Source organism: Pleurodeles waltl, chromosome 4_2 (genome assembly GCF_031143425.1).
Source record: "Pleurodeles waltl isolate 20211129_DDA chromosome 4_2, aPleWal1.hap1.20221129, whole genome shotgun sequence".
Taxonomy (NCBI): Eukaryota; Metazoa; Chordata; class Amphibia; order Caudata; family Salamandridae; genus Pleurodeles; species Pleurodeles waltl.
Genome location: NC_090443.1, coordinates 10367883 through 10385189, shown reverse-complemented (window position 1 = coordinate 10385189; position 17307 = coordinate 10367883). Strand labels below are relative to the sequence as shown.

General features: G+C 45.4%; 1 protein-coding gene across 4 annotated transcripts in view; it reads left to right on the top strand.

The window, feature by feature from the left end:
• The first annotated feature begins 207 nt into the window (after window positions 1-207).
• Window positions 208-17307, top strand: part of LOC138292045 (dehydrogenase/reductase SDR family member 4-like) — a 337693-nt gene continuing 320593 nt past the window's right edge. Inside the window, exons 1-2 of one of the 4 annotated variants that reach the window (XM_069230385.1) lie at window positions 210-532; window positions 8316-8368. The gene's annotated coding sequence lies outside the window, so the exon portion shown is untranslated. Of the gene's footprint in view, window positions 533-8315; window positions 8369-17307 lie in introns of all 4 variants that reach the window. The other 3 variants (XM_069230387.1, XM_069230386.1, XM_069230384.1) reach the window with 3 other exon arrangements.

Genomic DNA, 17307 nt, shown 5'->3' with positions numbered 1-17307 from the left:
AATCTAAAATCGAAGTATTTCACGAGGTATCGGAGTCTCAGGGGCTGCAGGGGCATGATGAATGTATGTTACGCCACTACAAGGCATGAAGCAACACGCAACACGATGAGTCACTTGTGCATCCTCTAAACCCGGGAGTGGAAGAAGGCGTTAAACCGGTTTCTTTCACCATAAAAAACTTACACAATCTAGGGGGTTACGTGCAGAATTGCATTTAAAAGTGAACACAAAATATTGGCTTCATTGAAGACATTCGCTCGCAGTGAATAAGAGCAGACGTGGAGCGCGCACAGAAAGATTCTGATAGTCTACCGGGATTTAAACATCTGAAGATCGCTCCTGCTTGAGCCAAGGAACGTCTCGACGAACCAGTGGCAGGTTTCCTTGAGAAAAGGAAACCAGACAGTAAACATCGAAGAAAATAATAGCAAATCGAATCCAAACAGACCACCGTCACCTCTGAACCATAACGACGGAACCAGTCCAATAACCAGAGCACGGTCCAGAAATTAGGAGTAGCGCTGTGTCTGAGGTAAGTTGGATAGAGACAGTGAATAAGTCCCGAGGCACAAAGTCCCGCGGGCGTTGACTTTCAGTGTTGCGTAGTGTTGATTCCGTCTCATGCTCTTTTATTAACCACAGTCACTCCCTACCCCGTTATCACACTCTTCCTGATTCTTCCCGAGGCACAAAGTACCGCGGGCGTTGACTTTCAGTGTTGCGTAGTCTTGATTCCGTCTCATGCTCTTTTATTAACCACAGTCACTCCCTACCCCGTTATCACACTCTTCCTGATTCTTTCTCATCTCTACTTTCTCTCGTTGTCACCGTTTTTTTGTCTTTCGCTTCCTCTCTCAATCTGTGTTTTCTTTTCTCTCTCTTGCTCCGGCCGAAAGTCTAATGAGAAAACATGCATGCTGGTCCCCAACAATGAGTGCCAGTGGCCAACTCGGCAACCGCCGGCTCAAATTAAGCACTAGGTAGAGGTATGGATAAGTGGGACATTTGCTGCTCTATAACGCATCGCAAAGAAAAGTGGTGTAGTGTAAGGCCTGTTGGAGTGTATACGTAAATATAGCTATATAAATGTAGCCTACAACTTGGTGTCTGTTTATGTACCTGTGCCTGTATGAATCCGATATATTATCGATATTCTATATCCATGTTTGTACCTATACTCATCCCATGCAAGGAAAGTGTCGGGCGTAAACGGTGAGAGCGAAATTATATAATCTATTCTCCACCAAGCAGTCCTCCTACTTTGATTCCACAAGGGAAAAAGCAACGTGGCATCGCGTTTTAAAAAACTGGCATGTGACTGAGCCTGTAATATAAGCATTCACTCCCTATGACAGCATTAATGCATGGGCTACGCACATCGTAGATGCTCCTCCTGGCATATATTACGCGGTGATGTATAAGCAGTGCACACCAAGGGGCATATTTATGTAGCTTTCAGGCAGTGCAACGCAGCAAGCTACAGTGCCACGCTGCGTGAAAGGGCAGGAATGTGGCGTTTTAAACATAATACAACACATTCCTGTCCTTTCCTTGTGCTGGCACCCTTTTGCATGGGCGTAGGAAGTGTGGGGGACGCGGGGGATGTATCCCCCCCAGATTTTGGAGGGTGGGGGACACGGGGGACGAAGGTGGGGGGGACAAGGGGACACAATAATTTCCCCTCTCACATCTATTATTCAGAGGGCCATTAGCGCACAAAAGCGCTACTTATAACAGCCCTGTACCGACCATCCTCCAATCTGATGGTAACAGAATGAAGGTGAGTCAGGAGGCCCCCTGCTCTTTTGTTTGTCCTGTTCACACCTGTGGGCATTAAGGGTGCTCATAAGAACAAAGGGCAGGAGGAGGAGAAAAGAGTTTTGGATGATTACTGTCTGCATCACCTGCCGCCTTGAAGAGGAGCACTGCAGGAGGCCTTCAAGAGGAGCTGCAAGACATTGAGCACGATCTAAAGATATAACAGAGTCCCACTCAGCCTGACACCTGCAGGCTAGAAAGGAGACTATGTGAAACACAATGTTTGTTTTTGCCTAAGATCACACCAGTTGGTGAAACAGTGAAGTCGAGATTGGGCCCAGATTTTACCTTTTCACACAACAATTTAGCTATTAGAAGGGTATATTTTTCTAACATTTATGTTTAATGTTTTGTTATCTGGGTAATGAAAGGCTTGATTACAGCGTGGCTAACAGGGAGAAGCCATATTTCATTTTGGGCCGTTATGCCTAGCGTTATTATTTATGTTGTTGTTATCGTTACATACTTCAGCATATTGAAGTATATTATCTTTTCTCTATCTTTTCTTCACTCTACTCTGAAACAATCTACCCTATGCCACTGCACCCTACACCACTTTTCTCCACTCTGTGCTACTCTACTCCACTGCAATCTATGCTGTGCCACTCCACTCTACACCACGCCACTGCAATCTATGCTGTACCACTTCTACTCTGCAGCACTCTACACTACGCCACTGCAATCTATGCTATTCTACTCTAACCATTGTACACTACACCCCTGCACTCTGCCAGTGCACTCTTCACCACTTTACTCAAATCCAATGCACTCTATGCCAATCTACTCTGCACCGCAGCACTCCATTCCACTGCTTTCAATGCCACTGTACTCTGCGCCACAGCACTCTAGGCGACTGCACTCTATGCTACTCTACAATACACCACTGTACTCTGCGACCCTCTAATCTGCAACATTGCACTCTGCCACTGAACTCCACGCCACTCTGCTCTGCACCACTGCATTCAATGCCACTGTACTCTGTCCCACTGCACTCTTTTCTGCACCACAGCACTCTAATCTACTCTACACCACTCCACTGTAGGCACTTCACTCTACTTTGAAATCATCTCCTCTATGCAACTGCAATCTACGCAACTCCACTCTATGCTATGCCAGTCTAATCTACCTTGCACCACTCCAATGTACCCTGCGCCACTCCAATCTGCTCTGCACCGCTCTATGCTACTGCACTCTACATCACTATGCTCCACTCTGCAACAATCTACTCTTCGCCACTATACTGTACTCTGCAGCAATCCACTCTATGCCACGGCACTCTATGCAACTCTATTCTACTCTGCACCACTGTACTCTAAGCCACTCTTCTCTACTTTGTATCACTCTACATGACTGCACTCTACACCAATGCACTCTATACCACTCTACTCTACACCAATGCATTCTCTGACACTCTACTCTACACCACTGCCCTTTCTGACACTCTACTCTGCAACACTGCACTCTGCCACTAAACTATACTCCACTCTACTCTGCACCACTGCACTCTACTCTGCACCACTCAACTATATGCCACTCTACTGCACTCTACACAAATGTACTATATGCCACTACACTATGCCACTCTACTCTGCATCACTGCACCCCACCATTGCACTCTACACCAGTCTACTCTACCATGCACCACTCCACTCTACCATGCACCGCATCACTCTATGACACAGCACTCTGAACAAGTGCAATCTATGCAGTGCCACTCCACTCTGCTCCCCTCTACTCTTCACCACTCTACGCTACTGCACTGTACGCTAAACCAGTGCTGTCTTCGTCAATGCACGCTACACCACTTTACTCAAAACCAACGCACTCTATACCACCACACTCTACGCCAATCTACTTTGCACCACTGTACTCTATGCCATTTCAGTCTAGACCACCCAACTCCACTCTATGACACTTCACTCTGACATTACACTCCATGATACTAGACTCTGACACTCTATTCCATTAAACTCTAACACTTTCTCCACTCTGTAACTCCCTACACAACACCCTGTACGCCACTCCATTCCACTTTACTCCACTCTATGCCACTTCAATCTACGATACTCTACTCAATGGCACTGCACAGCCCTCTATGCCACTCCACTATTCAACAATGTACTATGCTCAACAACACTCTACCCAACTTTCTCTATGCTAGTTCATGTTACTTTACTTCACTCTACTCCAGTTCACTCTTATTTATGCCTTTCCACTCTACGACACTCTGCCACTCCACTCTATTACACTGTGACACTACTCCACTCTACTACTACTTTATGGCATTGGCGCTTGATTAGAGATTCAGATCTCCGTTGATTGCCTTGTCACTCATATGAGACGTGAGTCAGATTTATCTTCGCCGTTTTGCTTACAAGCACTCTGTAACCCTTTTAACTCAAGCTTAACGAAGGCTTAGGATGATCCTGATACTTGTCTAGGGGATCGAAATATTGTCGGCCAAAGTACCTTGACAATAATTTGTGATATTGTACATAAGTTGGCATAAGCATAGGTACTATGAGCTAATGACTTCTAGATTCACTATTTGAGTCATTCATGTAAAAGTCGGTGTATAAAAGCTTGTAAATCATTATTGTGGATGCTAACCTTGTAGGAAAGTAGCCTCTTTCTAGCTTGGTTACCCCCACATTTGGCCTGTTTGCCAGTTTGTTTGAGTGTGTCTACTGGGATCTTGCTAATCAGGACCCCAGTAGCTATGCTCTCTCCCTTAAATTATGGTTGTTGCATACTGGTAACCCAGTATTTCACCCAAGATTGGCATACTGGTGCCCCCTTATAAGTCCCTAGTATATGGTACTTAGGTACCCAGGGCATTGGGGTTCCAGGAGATCCCTAGGGGCTGCAGCATTTTTTTTGCCACCCATAGGGAGCCCATGCAATGGCTTCTACAGAACTGCCATTGCAGCCTGCGTGAAAAGGTGCATGCACCCTTTCACTGCCAGTTACACCGCACCAGGTCACTTATAAGTCACCCCTATAGCAGGCCCTCCAGCCCTGAGGGCAGGGTGCAGAGTACCTGTGTGTGAGGGCACCCCTGCACTAGCAGAGGTGCCCCCACGACCTCCAGGACCATTTTCCCAGACTTCAGGAGTGTGGGGATGCCATTTTACACGTGTACTGGAAATAGGTCACTACCTATTCCCAGCTACATAATGGTAACTCCGAACATATGTATGTTTGGTATCAAACATGTTGGAATCATACCCCAAGGCTTTTGCAAGCATTGGTTGTATGATTCCATGCACTCTGGGGGCTCCTTAGAGGACCCCCGGTATTGCCATTCCAGCCTTCTGAGGTTTTCCAGGCAGCCCCAGCTGCTGCCACCTCTCAGACAGGTTTCTGCCCTCCTGTTGGTTGAGAAGCTCAAGCCCAGGAAGGCAGAATAAAGGATTTCCTTTGATAGAGGGGTGTTACACCCTCTCCCTTTGGAAATAGGTTTGGAAGGGGTAGCTTCCTTCCCCAGGCCACTGGAAATGCTTTGAAGGGCACATTTGGTGCCCTCCTTGCATAATCCAGTCTACACCGGTTCAGGTATCCCCAGTCCCTACTCTGGCATGAAACTGGACAAAGGAAAGGGGAGTGACGACTCCCCTGTCCATCACCACCCCAGGGGTGGTGCTCAGAGCTCCTCCAGAGGTCCCTGGGTTTTGCCATCTTGGATTCCAAGATGGCAGTGAACTCTGGGAGCATCTGAGTGGCCAGTGCCAGCAGGTGGTGTCAGAGCCGTCCCCTGATAGGTGCTTACCTGTTTAGCTGACCAATCCCCCTTTCAGGGCTATTTAGGGTCTCTCCTTTGGGAGGTTCTTCAGATTCAGATTGCAAGACTCCATCAGGAATCCTCTGCATCCTTTACTTCACCTTCTCACCAAAGTAACTGCATCTGGACCCTCCAGGAACTCCACAAACTGCAACAAAGAAGCAAAGACGACTTCTGCAACATTGTATCTTCATCTCTGGCCAGCAAATGCAACTGTTTCCCGGTCGTGCATCCTCAGAGGACAGCCTGTCTTCAGTCTGCACCAGAAGAATGAACAAATCTCCCTTGGAGTGAAGGAGTCACTCCCCTGCTTCAGCAGGCACCTCTCTGCAACGACGACCATCTGCGTGGGTCCCCTCTCCTGTCGAGTTGCATGGATCCTACATCACGGGTGGTGGACTGAAGTGGTCCTGATGGTCCTGACATCCTACTGCCCAACTTTGGTGGAGGTAAGAGCTTGCCTTCTCACGCAAGACAGTACCCGTGCACCACGTGTTTTTCAGTTGCCAAGGCGTGTTGGCATCCTTGTATGAAATTCTTTGTGTACCATGTAGCTTCGGCCTCCAGCACTCCTTCCTGAGATGCACAGCTTCCTGAGTGGTTCTCTGGTGGTGTGGGATCCTTTCTTTTTGTGCTGCGTGGGCCTCCTTTTGCAACTCCTTTGTCCCCATGCTGGGGACTCCTATGTGCGCTGCCTGGTATTCCGTGGGCTCTCTGAGTTGCTGAGAGCCCCCTCTGACTCCTCCTCCTGGGTGGCCATTTTCCGCTAACATGAGCTTTGCCTGTGCCAAGGCTTGTTGGTGGAATCCAGCGATGCAAACCAGACTGCAATCATCTATCCGGTGTGGGATATCATCTGCACCAACCACGAACCCGCATCCATCTTCTTGGGTGCAGTACTGACTGTTGTTCTTCACCAGTGGTTCTTCTTTTGCACCTTGATTCGGGTTAGCATGGGCCCCTGTCCTCCATGGACTCTTCTGTGCTTCTTGGACTTAGTCCCATTCTTTCACAGGTCTTTAGGTCCAGGAATCCACCCTGTGTGTCTTGAAGTATCTTCTAGTTCTTGCATTATCTTCTTTTTCGTGTTCTTGTGTGTTGTAGGAAAGTTACCATGATTTACTTCTGCTTTCCTGGGCTCTGAGGTGGGTTCTATTACTTAACTTTGGTGTTTTCTAATACTCCCAGCGCCCCTGTACACACCACACTTGCCTAGGTGGGAAACCGACATTCGCATTCCACTTTCTTAGTATATGGTTTGTGTTTCCCCTAGGCCCATTTCTAACCATTGTGATTTTCACTAATTGCACTGTTTTCTAACTGTTTTTATTGCTATTGCTGCATACTAGTGTATATAATTGGTGTATTACTTACCTTCTAAGGGAGTATAGTCTCTATGGTATTTTTGCCATTTGTGTCACTAAAATAAAGTACCTTTAATTTTGTAACACTTAGTATTTTCTTTCATGTGTGTGAGTACTGTGTGACTACAGTGGTATTGCATGAGCTTTGCATATCTCCTAGATAAGCCTTGGCTACAGCTACCCCTAGAGAGCCTGGCGTCTAGACACTGCCTACATGTCACTAATAAGGGATAAATGGACATGGTATAAGGTGTAAATACCATAGGTACCCACTACAAACCAGGCCAGCCTCCTCCAAACCACTGTACTATATAGGTTACTTTTTACATTTTTCTTGTAATTGGTGACATTGGGTCATCCAGATAACTTGTGTAATGCCCGAATACCAGTCTTTCTCGATTTCCCCTGTTGATGTTTTCCCACTACATTTGATCTTTTATATTTTGATTGAATAAATGCATAAAACATTCCATTTGCATACTACTTTAATATCATTGTTTATGGGAGTGGTGTTGCATTTTATTCAAGGGACCCCTGTTCCTTTAAAGTAGTTTACTGCTCCATCCTAGGACACTCTACTTACTCCATGATACTACGCCACACCAGTCGGTGACACATCGTTCTCCTTTATGCCATTAACTTTCAGCCATGCAGAATCGTAGTCTCACTAGTGTACAGCATGGCTAAAACACATTAGCAAAGGCAATATAACTTGCATAGGCGAGACCTATTGGCTATGCCAATGCTTGTTTATAAGGTATGAACTTTAAGGTGACTTGCAATATCCTTATGTACACAGGGGGTATTTTACCCCATATAATACATGGTCACACCACCAACTTTCCCACAAACCACTTAAAACCCTAGTGCATAGCTTCTGTCATTCCAAGCTATTAAAGTGCAGCAGAAGAAAGAAAAGCAACATTCAATTTTTTTGCTTTAAACAGCTGCATTAATTATGCTCTGTGACCTGATCTGCCTTTTACCTTGGCTGCTAGCTCTAGCAGAAGACAATGTAATGTCAGAATTCGACTGTAATAACCCTATCATAGTCATTTTCTGATGTCTTTTCTTTATAATCATTGAATGTCTTTTCTTTACACGCAGTGACTTGGTGCATCACAAACAGACGTTTCTAAAGAAATTAGTGACTGTAGTTTATACAGAGATTAGAGAATCCATGTTTATATAGCCTGTAACTCCAAGAGCTTCTTTAGTTGAAATGCTTCTAGTTCTGACTGATGTGGAGCTGAGCTGCCCAAGATCACACACAGGAGTAGAAGTGTTATTAGAACTATGGTTTCCAAGCACAGTTTACAACTGTTGTAACTAATCGCTTTTGATCTCTCCAGTGCGGTTCCAATTGGCATGAGGCGAAGGGCATGATGGTTGCGGGGCGCAAAGGGTATGTGCTTCCTTTTTACCCTCCTACCTTTATTTGCTTGGTGCATGAAGATGCAAGGTTAATCAACATGTTATTTTCACATTTGAGCTAATTACTTTGTGAATGTAAATAACAATAAAATATACTTTCAGACTGTGAAAACATGCCTTCCTTTCTCCCTATTTCACTTTATATATATATATATATATATATATATATATATATATATATATATATATGATTGTGTATATTTATCGGAGCCTGCAGTTCGTAAACAACGAGCGATTTGTATAGGGTTGATTGAAAGTCCCCCAAGGCTGTCCCCCCCAGAAATGTATGGTCTCCTACACCCCTGCCCTTTTGGTAGGTCTGAGTGGAGTTTGCAGAGTTCTGAAATGTATAACTCCACAAAGCACCGAAAAAAGTCTGCAGTGCTATACGGAGTGCCGCAAGTGGCGGAGATTGGGTAAGTTGCGCTATTTGTGCTGATTTTCAGTGGCAGGAAATTCTCCTGCGCTGTAAAATCAGCACGAAAGGCATCACAGAAAGGGGGTCATTACAACCCTGGCGGACGGTGTTAAAGCGGCGGTAAGACCGCCAACAGGCTGGCGGTCTTTTTTTTTAGTATTATGACCATGGCAGTTACCGCCATGGTCATCCGCCGCTTCCCCGTTCCGCCCGCAGGGCTGGAGACCTGGGTCTCCAGCCCGGTGGGCGTGACAATACTGCCGCCGGTATTGTGACCCGGCTTACCGCCGTGGATTTCCAGCGATAGGAACCGCCATGAAATCCATGGCGGTAAGCACTATCAGTGCCAGGGAATTCCTTCCCTAGCACTGATAGGGGTCTCCCCCACCCCCCATCCCCACCCCGACTCCCTCCCCTACACCCTCCACCACCCCTGCCACCCCCAAAGGTGGCAGGGCCCCCCTCCCCACTCCAACCCCTGACATTACCTTACACATACACACCCAACACGCACGCAGGCACCACCAACACACATACACGCACACACACCGACATACATGCCAACATCCACACACACAGTCAGACACCCACATTCATGCACACATTTCCGAAACACGCAACACCCCCGCAAGCATACACGCACTCACACACCCCCTACATACACAGACGCACACCCCCATGCACCCACACAACACCCCCCTCCCCTAACGGATGATCGACTTACCTGTTCCGTCGATCCTCCGGGAGGGGACGGGAGCCATGGGGGCGGCTCCGCCAACACCACACCGCCAACAGAACACCGCCGCGCAGAATCACAGGACGTGATTAGCTCGGCGGTGTTCTGTTGGCGTGGCGGTGGAGGTGGAGCAACCTCCACTTCCCCGCCGCCCGCAAGTATGGCTGTTGGCGGCTCTCCGTCGGAAAAACAACGGAGAGCAGCCAACGGTCATAATACGCCGAGCGGCAAACCACCACTACTGGCGGTCTTCCGCACGGCGGTCTTTTAAGAAGACCGCCGAGGTTGTAATGACCACCAAAGTGCCAGAGGGTGCTAACTTCTTTCTGCTGCTCGAGTAGATTTTCTACTCGAGCGCCACCTTCCTCAACTCGAGCGGCAGCTTTCTCAAAGCAATCGGTCGTGGGCTGCCACAACCGCTCGTGTTCAGAAAATCTTGCTCGCAACTTAGAGATTTCTCTCACTCGTGCTCGCCAACTTCAAATTGATGAGCGCAAGTGAGAGAAAAACTCCACTCTGCGTCACATCGCAGAGTTTTTCGGAACTCTGCACTCTGGGGCGGAGCATGGAGTGGGGAAAACTCTGCGAACTACGCCGGCGGAGTAGAATCCTTCACACACACCTACTTTTTGGCTGCTTAGCACCAACATAGGCACCCTTGTGCCGTGGTGCAAGGGTGCCTGGGTTGCAGATAGGATTGATTTTCCTGTACAAAAAACAATCCTCCAAGGCTTTTTCCTCATTTTACATGTGTTGCAGAATGCAGCAAATATAAACAGAGGGAAAAAAGAGGAAAAATAAAGATATTTCTCCTTGTTCCGCCTCACCTGGGAAGGTGTAGCATTTTGATGCATTACCAGGGTTACCAGTTTTGGTAAATCTGTGAATGCGCCTAAATCCCTGGGTGGATGCATGAGAACACCCATACTCCACCCATCGAATGCCTCCCTGAGGAAGAATAACTCAACATAGTGATTTGCATTGTGTTGTGTTACTCTTGAGTTATCAAGCCATGCATGGCCATGCAAGGTGGCCCTGCGTGGCTTGATAAGTCCGACTTAGCTTTTGCCTCGCCCATACATGACCTCTGTGGCGCAAGGGCGATACAAAATCTTTATAAATAGGCCCCAAAATGTGCACTCACTGACAACTTGAAGCAGAAATGCATGGATACGGTCCAGGAAGGACCTGGCCTGGAAGTTCAGGCTGGGCTGTTCCCATGGGGAGTAGGGTCAAGACTGATTTGCAAATGGCTGAGTCCAAAGTGGGTTGGCATGATGAGCAAAAGCACGACGGATACAACCCAAATCTGTGATTGGAGGTGAAAAGTTTCATCAGTCCGTCCATCATCTTATTGTGTTGCTATGTTCACCCTAAATTGCTAGGGTATGCCCAGATGTGGGTCCCTTGTTTGCTGTACCACTGGATTACAGCTTGCCTGGCTGGTGAGGGGTGGTACCCTGAAACTGGTCCCAGAATGCTTTTTCCTAGTGCAGGGAGGAGATGGCCTGGCAGTTCGGGCTGGACTGTTTCCATGGAGAGCAGGGCCAAGACTGATCTGCAATGGCTGGTCAAAACTAGGATGACAGGGTGAGCAAAAGAACATTGGATTCAACCTAGATCATGGACTGGGGATGAGAGTTAGAACATTTTCAGGAAACAGACCATCATCTTGTTGTGTTGCTATGTTTGTCCTAAATGGCTAGGGTATGCCCAGACGTGGGTACCTTGCTTGCTGTGCCACTGGACTCAAGCTAGCCTGCTTGATGAAGGGTGAAAGTCCGAAACCGGTCGCAGGATGCTTGTTTCTGGTCCAGGGAGGACCTGGCCTGGCAGTTCTGTCTGAACTGTTCCCATGGGTAACAAGGTCAAGACTGATTTGCAAATGGCTGGGTCCAAACTGGGGTGTCATGGTGAGCAAAAGAACAACTAATTCATCCCAGTTCTGTGACTGGGAGTGAGTGTTTGAAAAGTTTCAGCACTCCTTCCATCATCTTGTGTAGCTAAACATTGAACAACGAGCATATCACTTGTATGTATATAATGATCGATTGACTGACTCCATAAAATCTTGTGAACTTTTTAATGGAGTTGATTACTACTCCAACTTTCTGTCTCTGATTAAATATGCAAGTTCCATTTTGATTTATCATATATGTTCACACGAAGATATTCGTAGGTTCCTACTTTGTCAACTTGTGCAGAGTCGATTTACCATATGTTTTGTTTATTGTGTTTCCCAAGGCACATTGCTTTTTTTTTGTTTGATTGACCAAAAGAAAGTTCTTCATGTTAAATTGGAGGTTTCTTGATAACTGAATTTGAAAGGTTTCGGCTGTTAGTGAGAAGATTACCAAATCATCTGCATAAGCCAGATATATTATTGATTGTTTCCCTAATTTTGGTGGTATACTGTTTGTATTATCCAGATAGGTGTGGAGATCAGAAATATAAAGGGTAAATAAACTAAAGATGAGCCAATATACATCCCTCTTTTCGACTATTTAAAGTACTGACTGGTGAAAGGGAATTTCTGTCCAATAATTTAATTTGTAGCTATGAGTTTTTCGTGGAAAGCCTTGATAAAATTGAGAAGAGAATGGTGATTCCCCAGATTAGCAGTTTGGGTCACAAGAGGGGATGTTTGACCTTGTCAAACAACATGCTGTAGTCAGTTTAACAGACATACAATGTGCCCTGTCTGTGAAATGCAGTCTGAGCTAACATTGTCAAGGGTACAATATTATCAAAGGAGGAGTTTACGGTATGAAAATTGGACTGATGAAAGTCTATTAAACTCTTCTTATTGGGCAAATCAAGCAATTTTTGGAGTATCCATCACAATCCATATTCATATATTGTTATTGTTGGTCTTAGCTTCAGGTTTGAGAGTTGGTGTGGAATTGAGATATGTTGATGAAGAAGAGAATGAAGCACGGTATACCAGGGCACAGCAGTAGGAGTTGTGCTTCCAAGATTTGTTGCTTGAGTAAAGCCTTTTAAACTCATTGTGGCAGTGTTGTTCGTGGTTCAACACCACTACAACTTTGGGGACAAGCTGGTGACTTGGGAAGAGATCTACCACCTACACATTTGTTTAACATCGGAACAGGGGATATGATATTGGAGACTAAGGCTGGATTTTCATCATTATGACTCAATTTGGGATTGGAGCAAACATTGGTGTGGTTTTTGCTAACATAGCATATAAAAATAATAAAACATTTGTTTAATTCATTGAAACTGTGTGTCATTATAGTAAATGAACTATTGAAAATGTGTTTGTGGCACAAGACCTTTCCAGGCAGAAGGAAACGCCTGTGCGACCTCTGGGTTATATCAGCGATGCTACTGCAAACGTGTATGCTGTGTGTGAGTGCTCTGAATAAAGTATATTTTCATTTGAGATTGTCTACGTGTACTTACCACATGTTGACGCCATGTTTGAGTACCCACTGGCCCATATTTGAGTGGTGTGGTGCACTGAATTACTACAGGCCATCACCGCTTGCCAATCCAAATGAGACCAGGCCTGAAGATATTCAAGACTTCGCAAGTCCTCATGAACATCTGTCACCTGTTGTATTGGCCTAGATAGCTCCAGAAGCGAGAGCTGTTCAATTGCACTCTCGGACTTAAATGATAACAACATCCTCTAGGAGCATCTCAGTGTCGTGAGTCTACTGGCACCAATTTTAGTAGCGGTCACGATCCCACTCTGTGTACTCAACAAGGAAGCAGCATTCTGGCATCGTATCAGTGCTGTGATCCATCTGGCACCAATGTCGATAGGTTCAGCCATTTTGCTGTGTTTACTATTATTCCTACTTTCTTTACGTAAGTGCACCATTACATATGTTTGTTTTGAGCACTTTCCAATTCATTCCCTTGAGCATTTTCACAGTGCACATGCATTTTCGTGGGACTTATACTCTTGTACCAGAGCAGTGCTGCATATATATTTTTGTGCTTACTGTTATTGCTAGGGCACATCGCTTTGTAGGTAACATTGATTATATTATAAGGCAAGTACCTATATATCAACAAAATCAGCTTCAAACACTTTTCGAATTTCTGTATAACCAGTTTATACTTTTTTTGGCTCAACTTTGTTCTCCTGACTTTCTGCAAGATTAAGTGGTTACAAGGGGCATGCTATCTGATAATACACCACCGCCTTAATTCAGTCATCCAAATCAGCCTAGCAAGAAGTGGGAAACATGCTTATGGTACTTTAACCAGGCGCGCCCGTCCTTTAGGGTGGAGGGGCCATGCCACCCCACCTTTTTCCCATCATGAAGAGTGTCTGTCAGGCTGAACAAAGGTCAGCCTGGCAGACACTCTTCATTTTCAGGTCAGACAGCCAGGAGTGAGACATGCACAATTTGCACAGACTCCTGGCTGCCTGAGATGAACTTTGCTGGGCTGAGGAGGTCACAGCTCCTACGGGCGTGACCTCCTCAGCTCAGCAAAGGTGCCTCGAGGCCCTCCCCTGGGTGCCGAGGAAAGCGTCACCCATTGACTTCCACCTGGGAGCTTACGTTTTAATCCCTGAAGTGTCCAGGGTGAGTGTCAATCAGTGACACTTCGTGACAGAGTGGGGTGGGGTCAGCAGTCTCACTGACCCCATCCCACTCTGTGACGAGGCTGGGACTGATGCCTTCCCTCATTAGCTGACCTAAGGTCAGCCAATGAGAGAAGACAGCAGTCTCAACCCTCCTGGGACCTTGAGGCTGAAGGTAAGTGTGTGTGTCTGTGGTGTTTTAAAATGAATGTTTGGTGCGTGCGTGCATGTTTGAATGTTATGAGTGTTGTTAATGGATGTGCGTGTGTGTGAAAGAATGAGTGTGTGTGATCTTTTTTAAAATGAATGTTTGTGGCGTGCGTGCATGTTTGAATGTTATGAGTGTTAATGGATGTGCATGTGTGCGTGTGTGAAAGAATGAGTGTGTGTGTGATGTTTTAAAATGAATGTTTGGTGCGTGTGTGCATGTTTGAATGTTATGAGTGTTGTTAATGGATGTGCGTGCGTGTCTGTGTGTGAAAGAATGAGTGTGTGTGTGTGCTTCCTGCCCCCCTCCCTCCTAAAGCTGCTGGCTGCCACTGACTTTAACTCCTTAACTGCTGCCCCCCCTCCCCAGGACTGAGCCCTTTGATGGCTATTTGGGGTATTTCATGCTTTATAACTTTTTTCCCACATAAGGTATCCATGCCAACTTTGGGTCCTTTTCCCAGCATTCTAGGGATTCTAAAGGTACACAGGGTTTCTGGATTCCCCTGGAGAGGACCGAGAAAATAGGCAAAACATATCCACATTTTGAGTTTATTGAGAAATGTAGGAAAATGTGCTCCAGATAAAGTGTCTAGTTTTCCCCGAAAATGGCATCAATAAACAGTTTGCTGTCCTAAATTCACCATATTGGCAGATTTTAGGAACATGCAAATCCGAATCAAATAAACCAAATGTTGGCATTTTTCAAAGGGTTAGCCCATTTTTCCTATTTTGTGTGTGCTCTTAACCTACTTCCACTTTGTGGTGGAAACCACATCCGGAAAGCTATAGAGTTCTGTTAATTAGGTAGAATTCAGATTTTTTTTTTATTTGTGATACCATTTTCATCTGTAACTTTTTATCATGATGACTGATTTACAAAAGCAATATACTGTTACAATTGTTAGATCCTTCTAATTGTGGGGATATGTAGGATTTGTAGGTTCTCCAAGAATCTAAGGTACCCAGAGCAATCAATTGAGCTGCAGCGTACAGTGAATTTTCATTGAGTACCAAGTATAGACCAATTCATATGGTGAAATATGTAGAGGGAAAAATGAGAATCAAGGAACTCTATTTATTTCTGTAATGGACACAAGATATAGAGTTTGGGAGCAGTGATTATTTGTACATCTTTGAATTTGTGGGTACCAATACTAGTATATGATTTACAGGGTATTTTTCAAAATGTCTTCGTTTTTTGTACATTGGTTACATTTGAGAGGCACAAGTGAAGCAAAATCCAATTGATAATGACAAATGTTCTACTATTTTCACACAAGTCTTCCAATAAAAAGGCACCTCACTTGTGTGGGTAGGCTTAATGACTGTGACAGGAAATGGCCCAAATCGCAACTTGGATCTATCAGATTGTTCCACTCAAAAGAGACCCTTTTTTTTTGCAAAGTGGATAGCTGTTGACTTTGAACGTCAGCTCAGCCAGCACCTAGGGAAACCCAGCAAACTTGCACATTTTCTAAAGCTAGACACCTGGGGGAATCCAGGATGGGGTGACTTTCACCGCACTTATCGGGTTTTCTTACCTAGAATTCCTAGCAAACCTCTCACTTTGAATAAAAAAACACATTTTGCTCTCATTTCTATGATGATCAGTTCTGGAATCTTTGAAAAGCCCCAAACTTCCATTCACCCAGCATTCCCTCAAGTCTCCTAATAAAAATGGTACCTCACTTGTATGGGTTGGTCTAGTACCCGCAACAGGACATGGGCCACAACACACAATGGACACACCACATTTTTCCACTAACAACTGAAACTTTTTCCAATGTGTGTAGCTGTAGATTTTCAAGTCTAGCTCAGCTGGCATCTATGGAAACCTAGCAAACCTCTAAATTTTTTAAAATTAGACACCTAGGGATAATCAGGGTGGGGTGACTTGCTTAGCTCTCACCATGTTTTCTGTGATGGAAAGTTCTTGAATCTGTGGGAAGCCAAAAACTTCTATCCACCCAGCATTAACCCAAGTCTCCCCAAAAAAATGGTTCCTCACTTGTGTGGTTGGTCTTTGCTCCCACAACAGGAAACGGCCCAAAATGCAACATGAACGCATCACATTTTTTCACGGAAAACTGACCCTTTTTTCCAGTGTGAGTAGCTCTAGATTTTGGACCCTACCCTTGCCGGCACCTCAGGAAACCTACCAAACCTGTACATTTTTTAAAGACTGGAAACCTATGGGTATCCAATGTGGGGGGACGTGCCTGGCTCTCACCCGGTTTTCTTACGCAGAATCCCTTGTAAACCTCAAACTTTGGCTAAAAACCCAGCTTCCTCATATTTCTATGATGGAAGGTTCTAAAATCTGTGCGGAGTCACAAATTTCCACCCACCTGGCACTCCTCCAAGTTTCCTGATAAAATTGGTACCTCACTTCTGTGGGTAGGTCTGGTGTCCATGGCAAGAAAAAGCCCAAATGCAACATGAATGCATCACATTTTTCAGTTAAAAATAACTCTTTTCTTCCAATGTTAGTAGCAGTAGATAATGGACACTAGTTCAGCCGTCACCTAGGGAAACCTAGCAAACTTGTACATTAAAAAAAAAAAAACATACCTCTAGATGTTTTCAGGGTGGGTTGACGTGCATGGCTCCCACCAGGTTGTTTTCCCTGAAACCCTCAAACTTTGCCCCAAAAACCCATTCTCCTCACATTTCTGTGATGGAAAGTTATTCAATATGTGGGGAGCCACAAACTTCCATCCACCCAGCATTCCCCCAAGTCTTCCAATAAAAATCATACCTCACTTGTGTGAATAGGCTTACTGCCCACAAAACTAAAAAACCTGAAGTGCAATATAGATGCATCACATTTTTTCCACTGAAAAGGGACCCTTTTTTCCAATGTGTGTAGCTGAAGATTTTGGACCCTAGCTCAGCGGGCACCTAGGGAAACCTAGCAAATCTGTACATTTTTGAAAACTAGACACCTAGGGGTAGCCACGGTGACGTGCAATCATGTTGGCG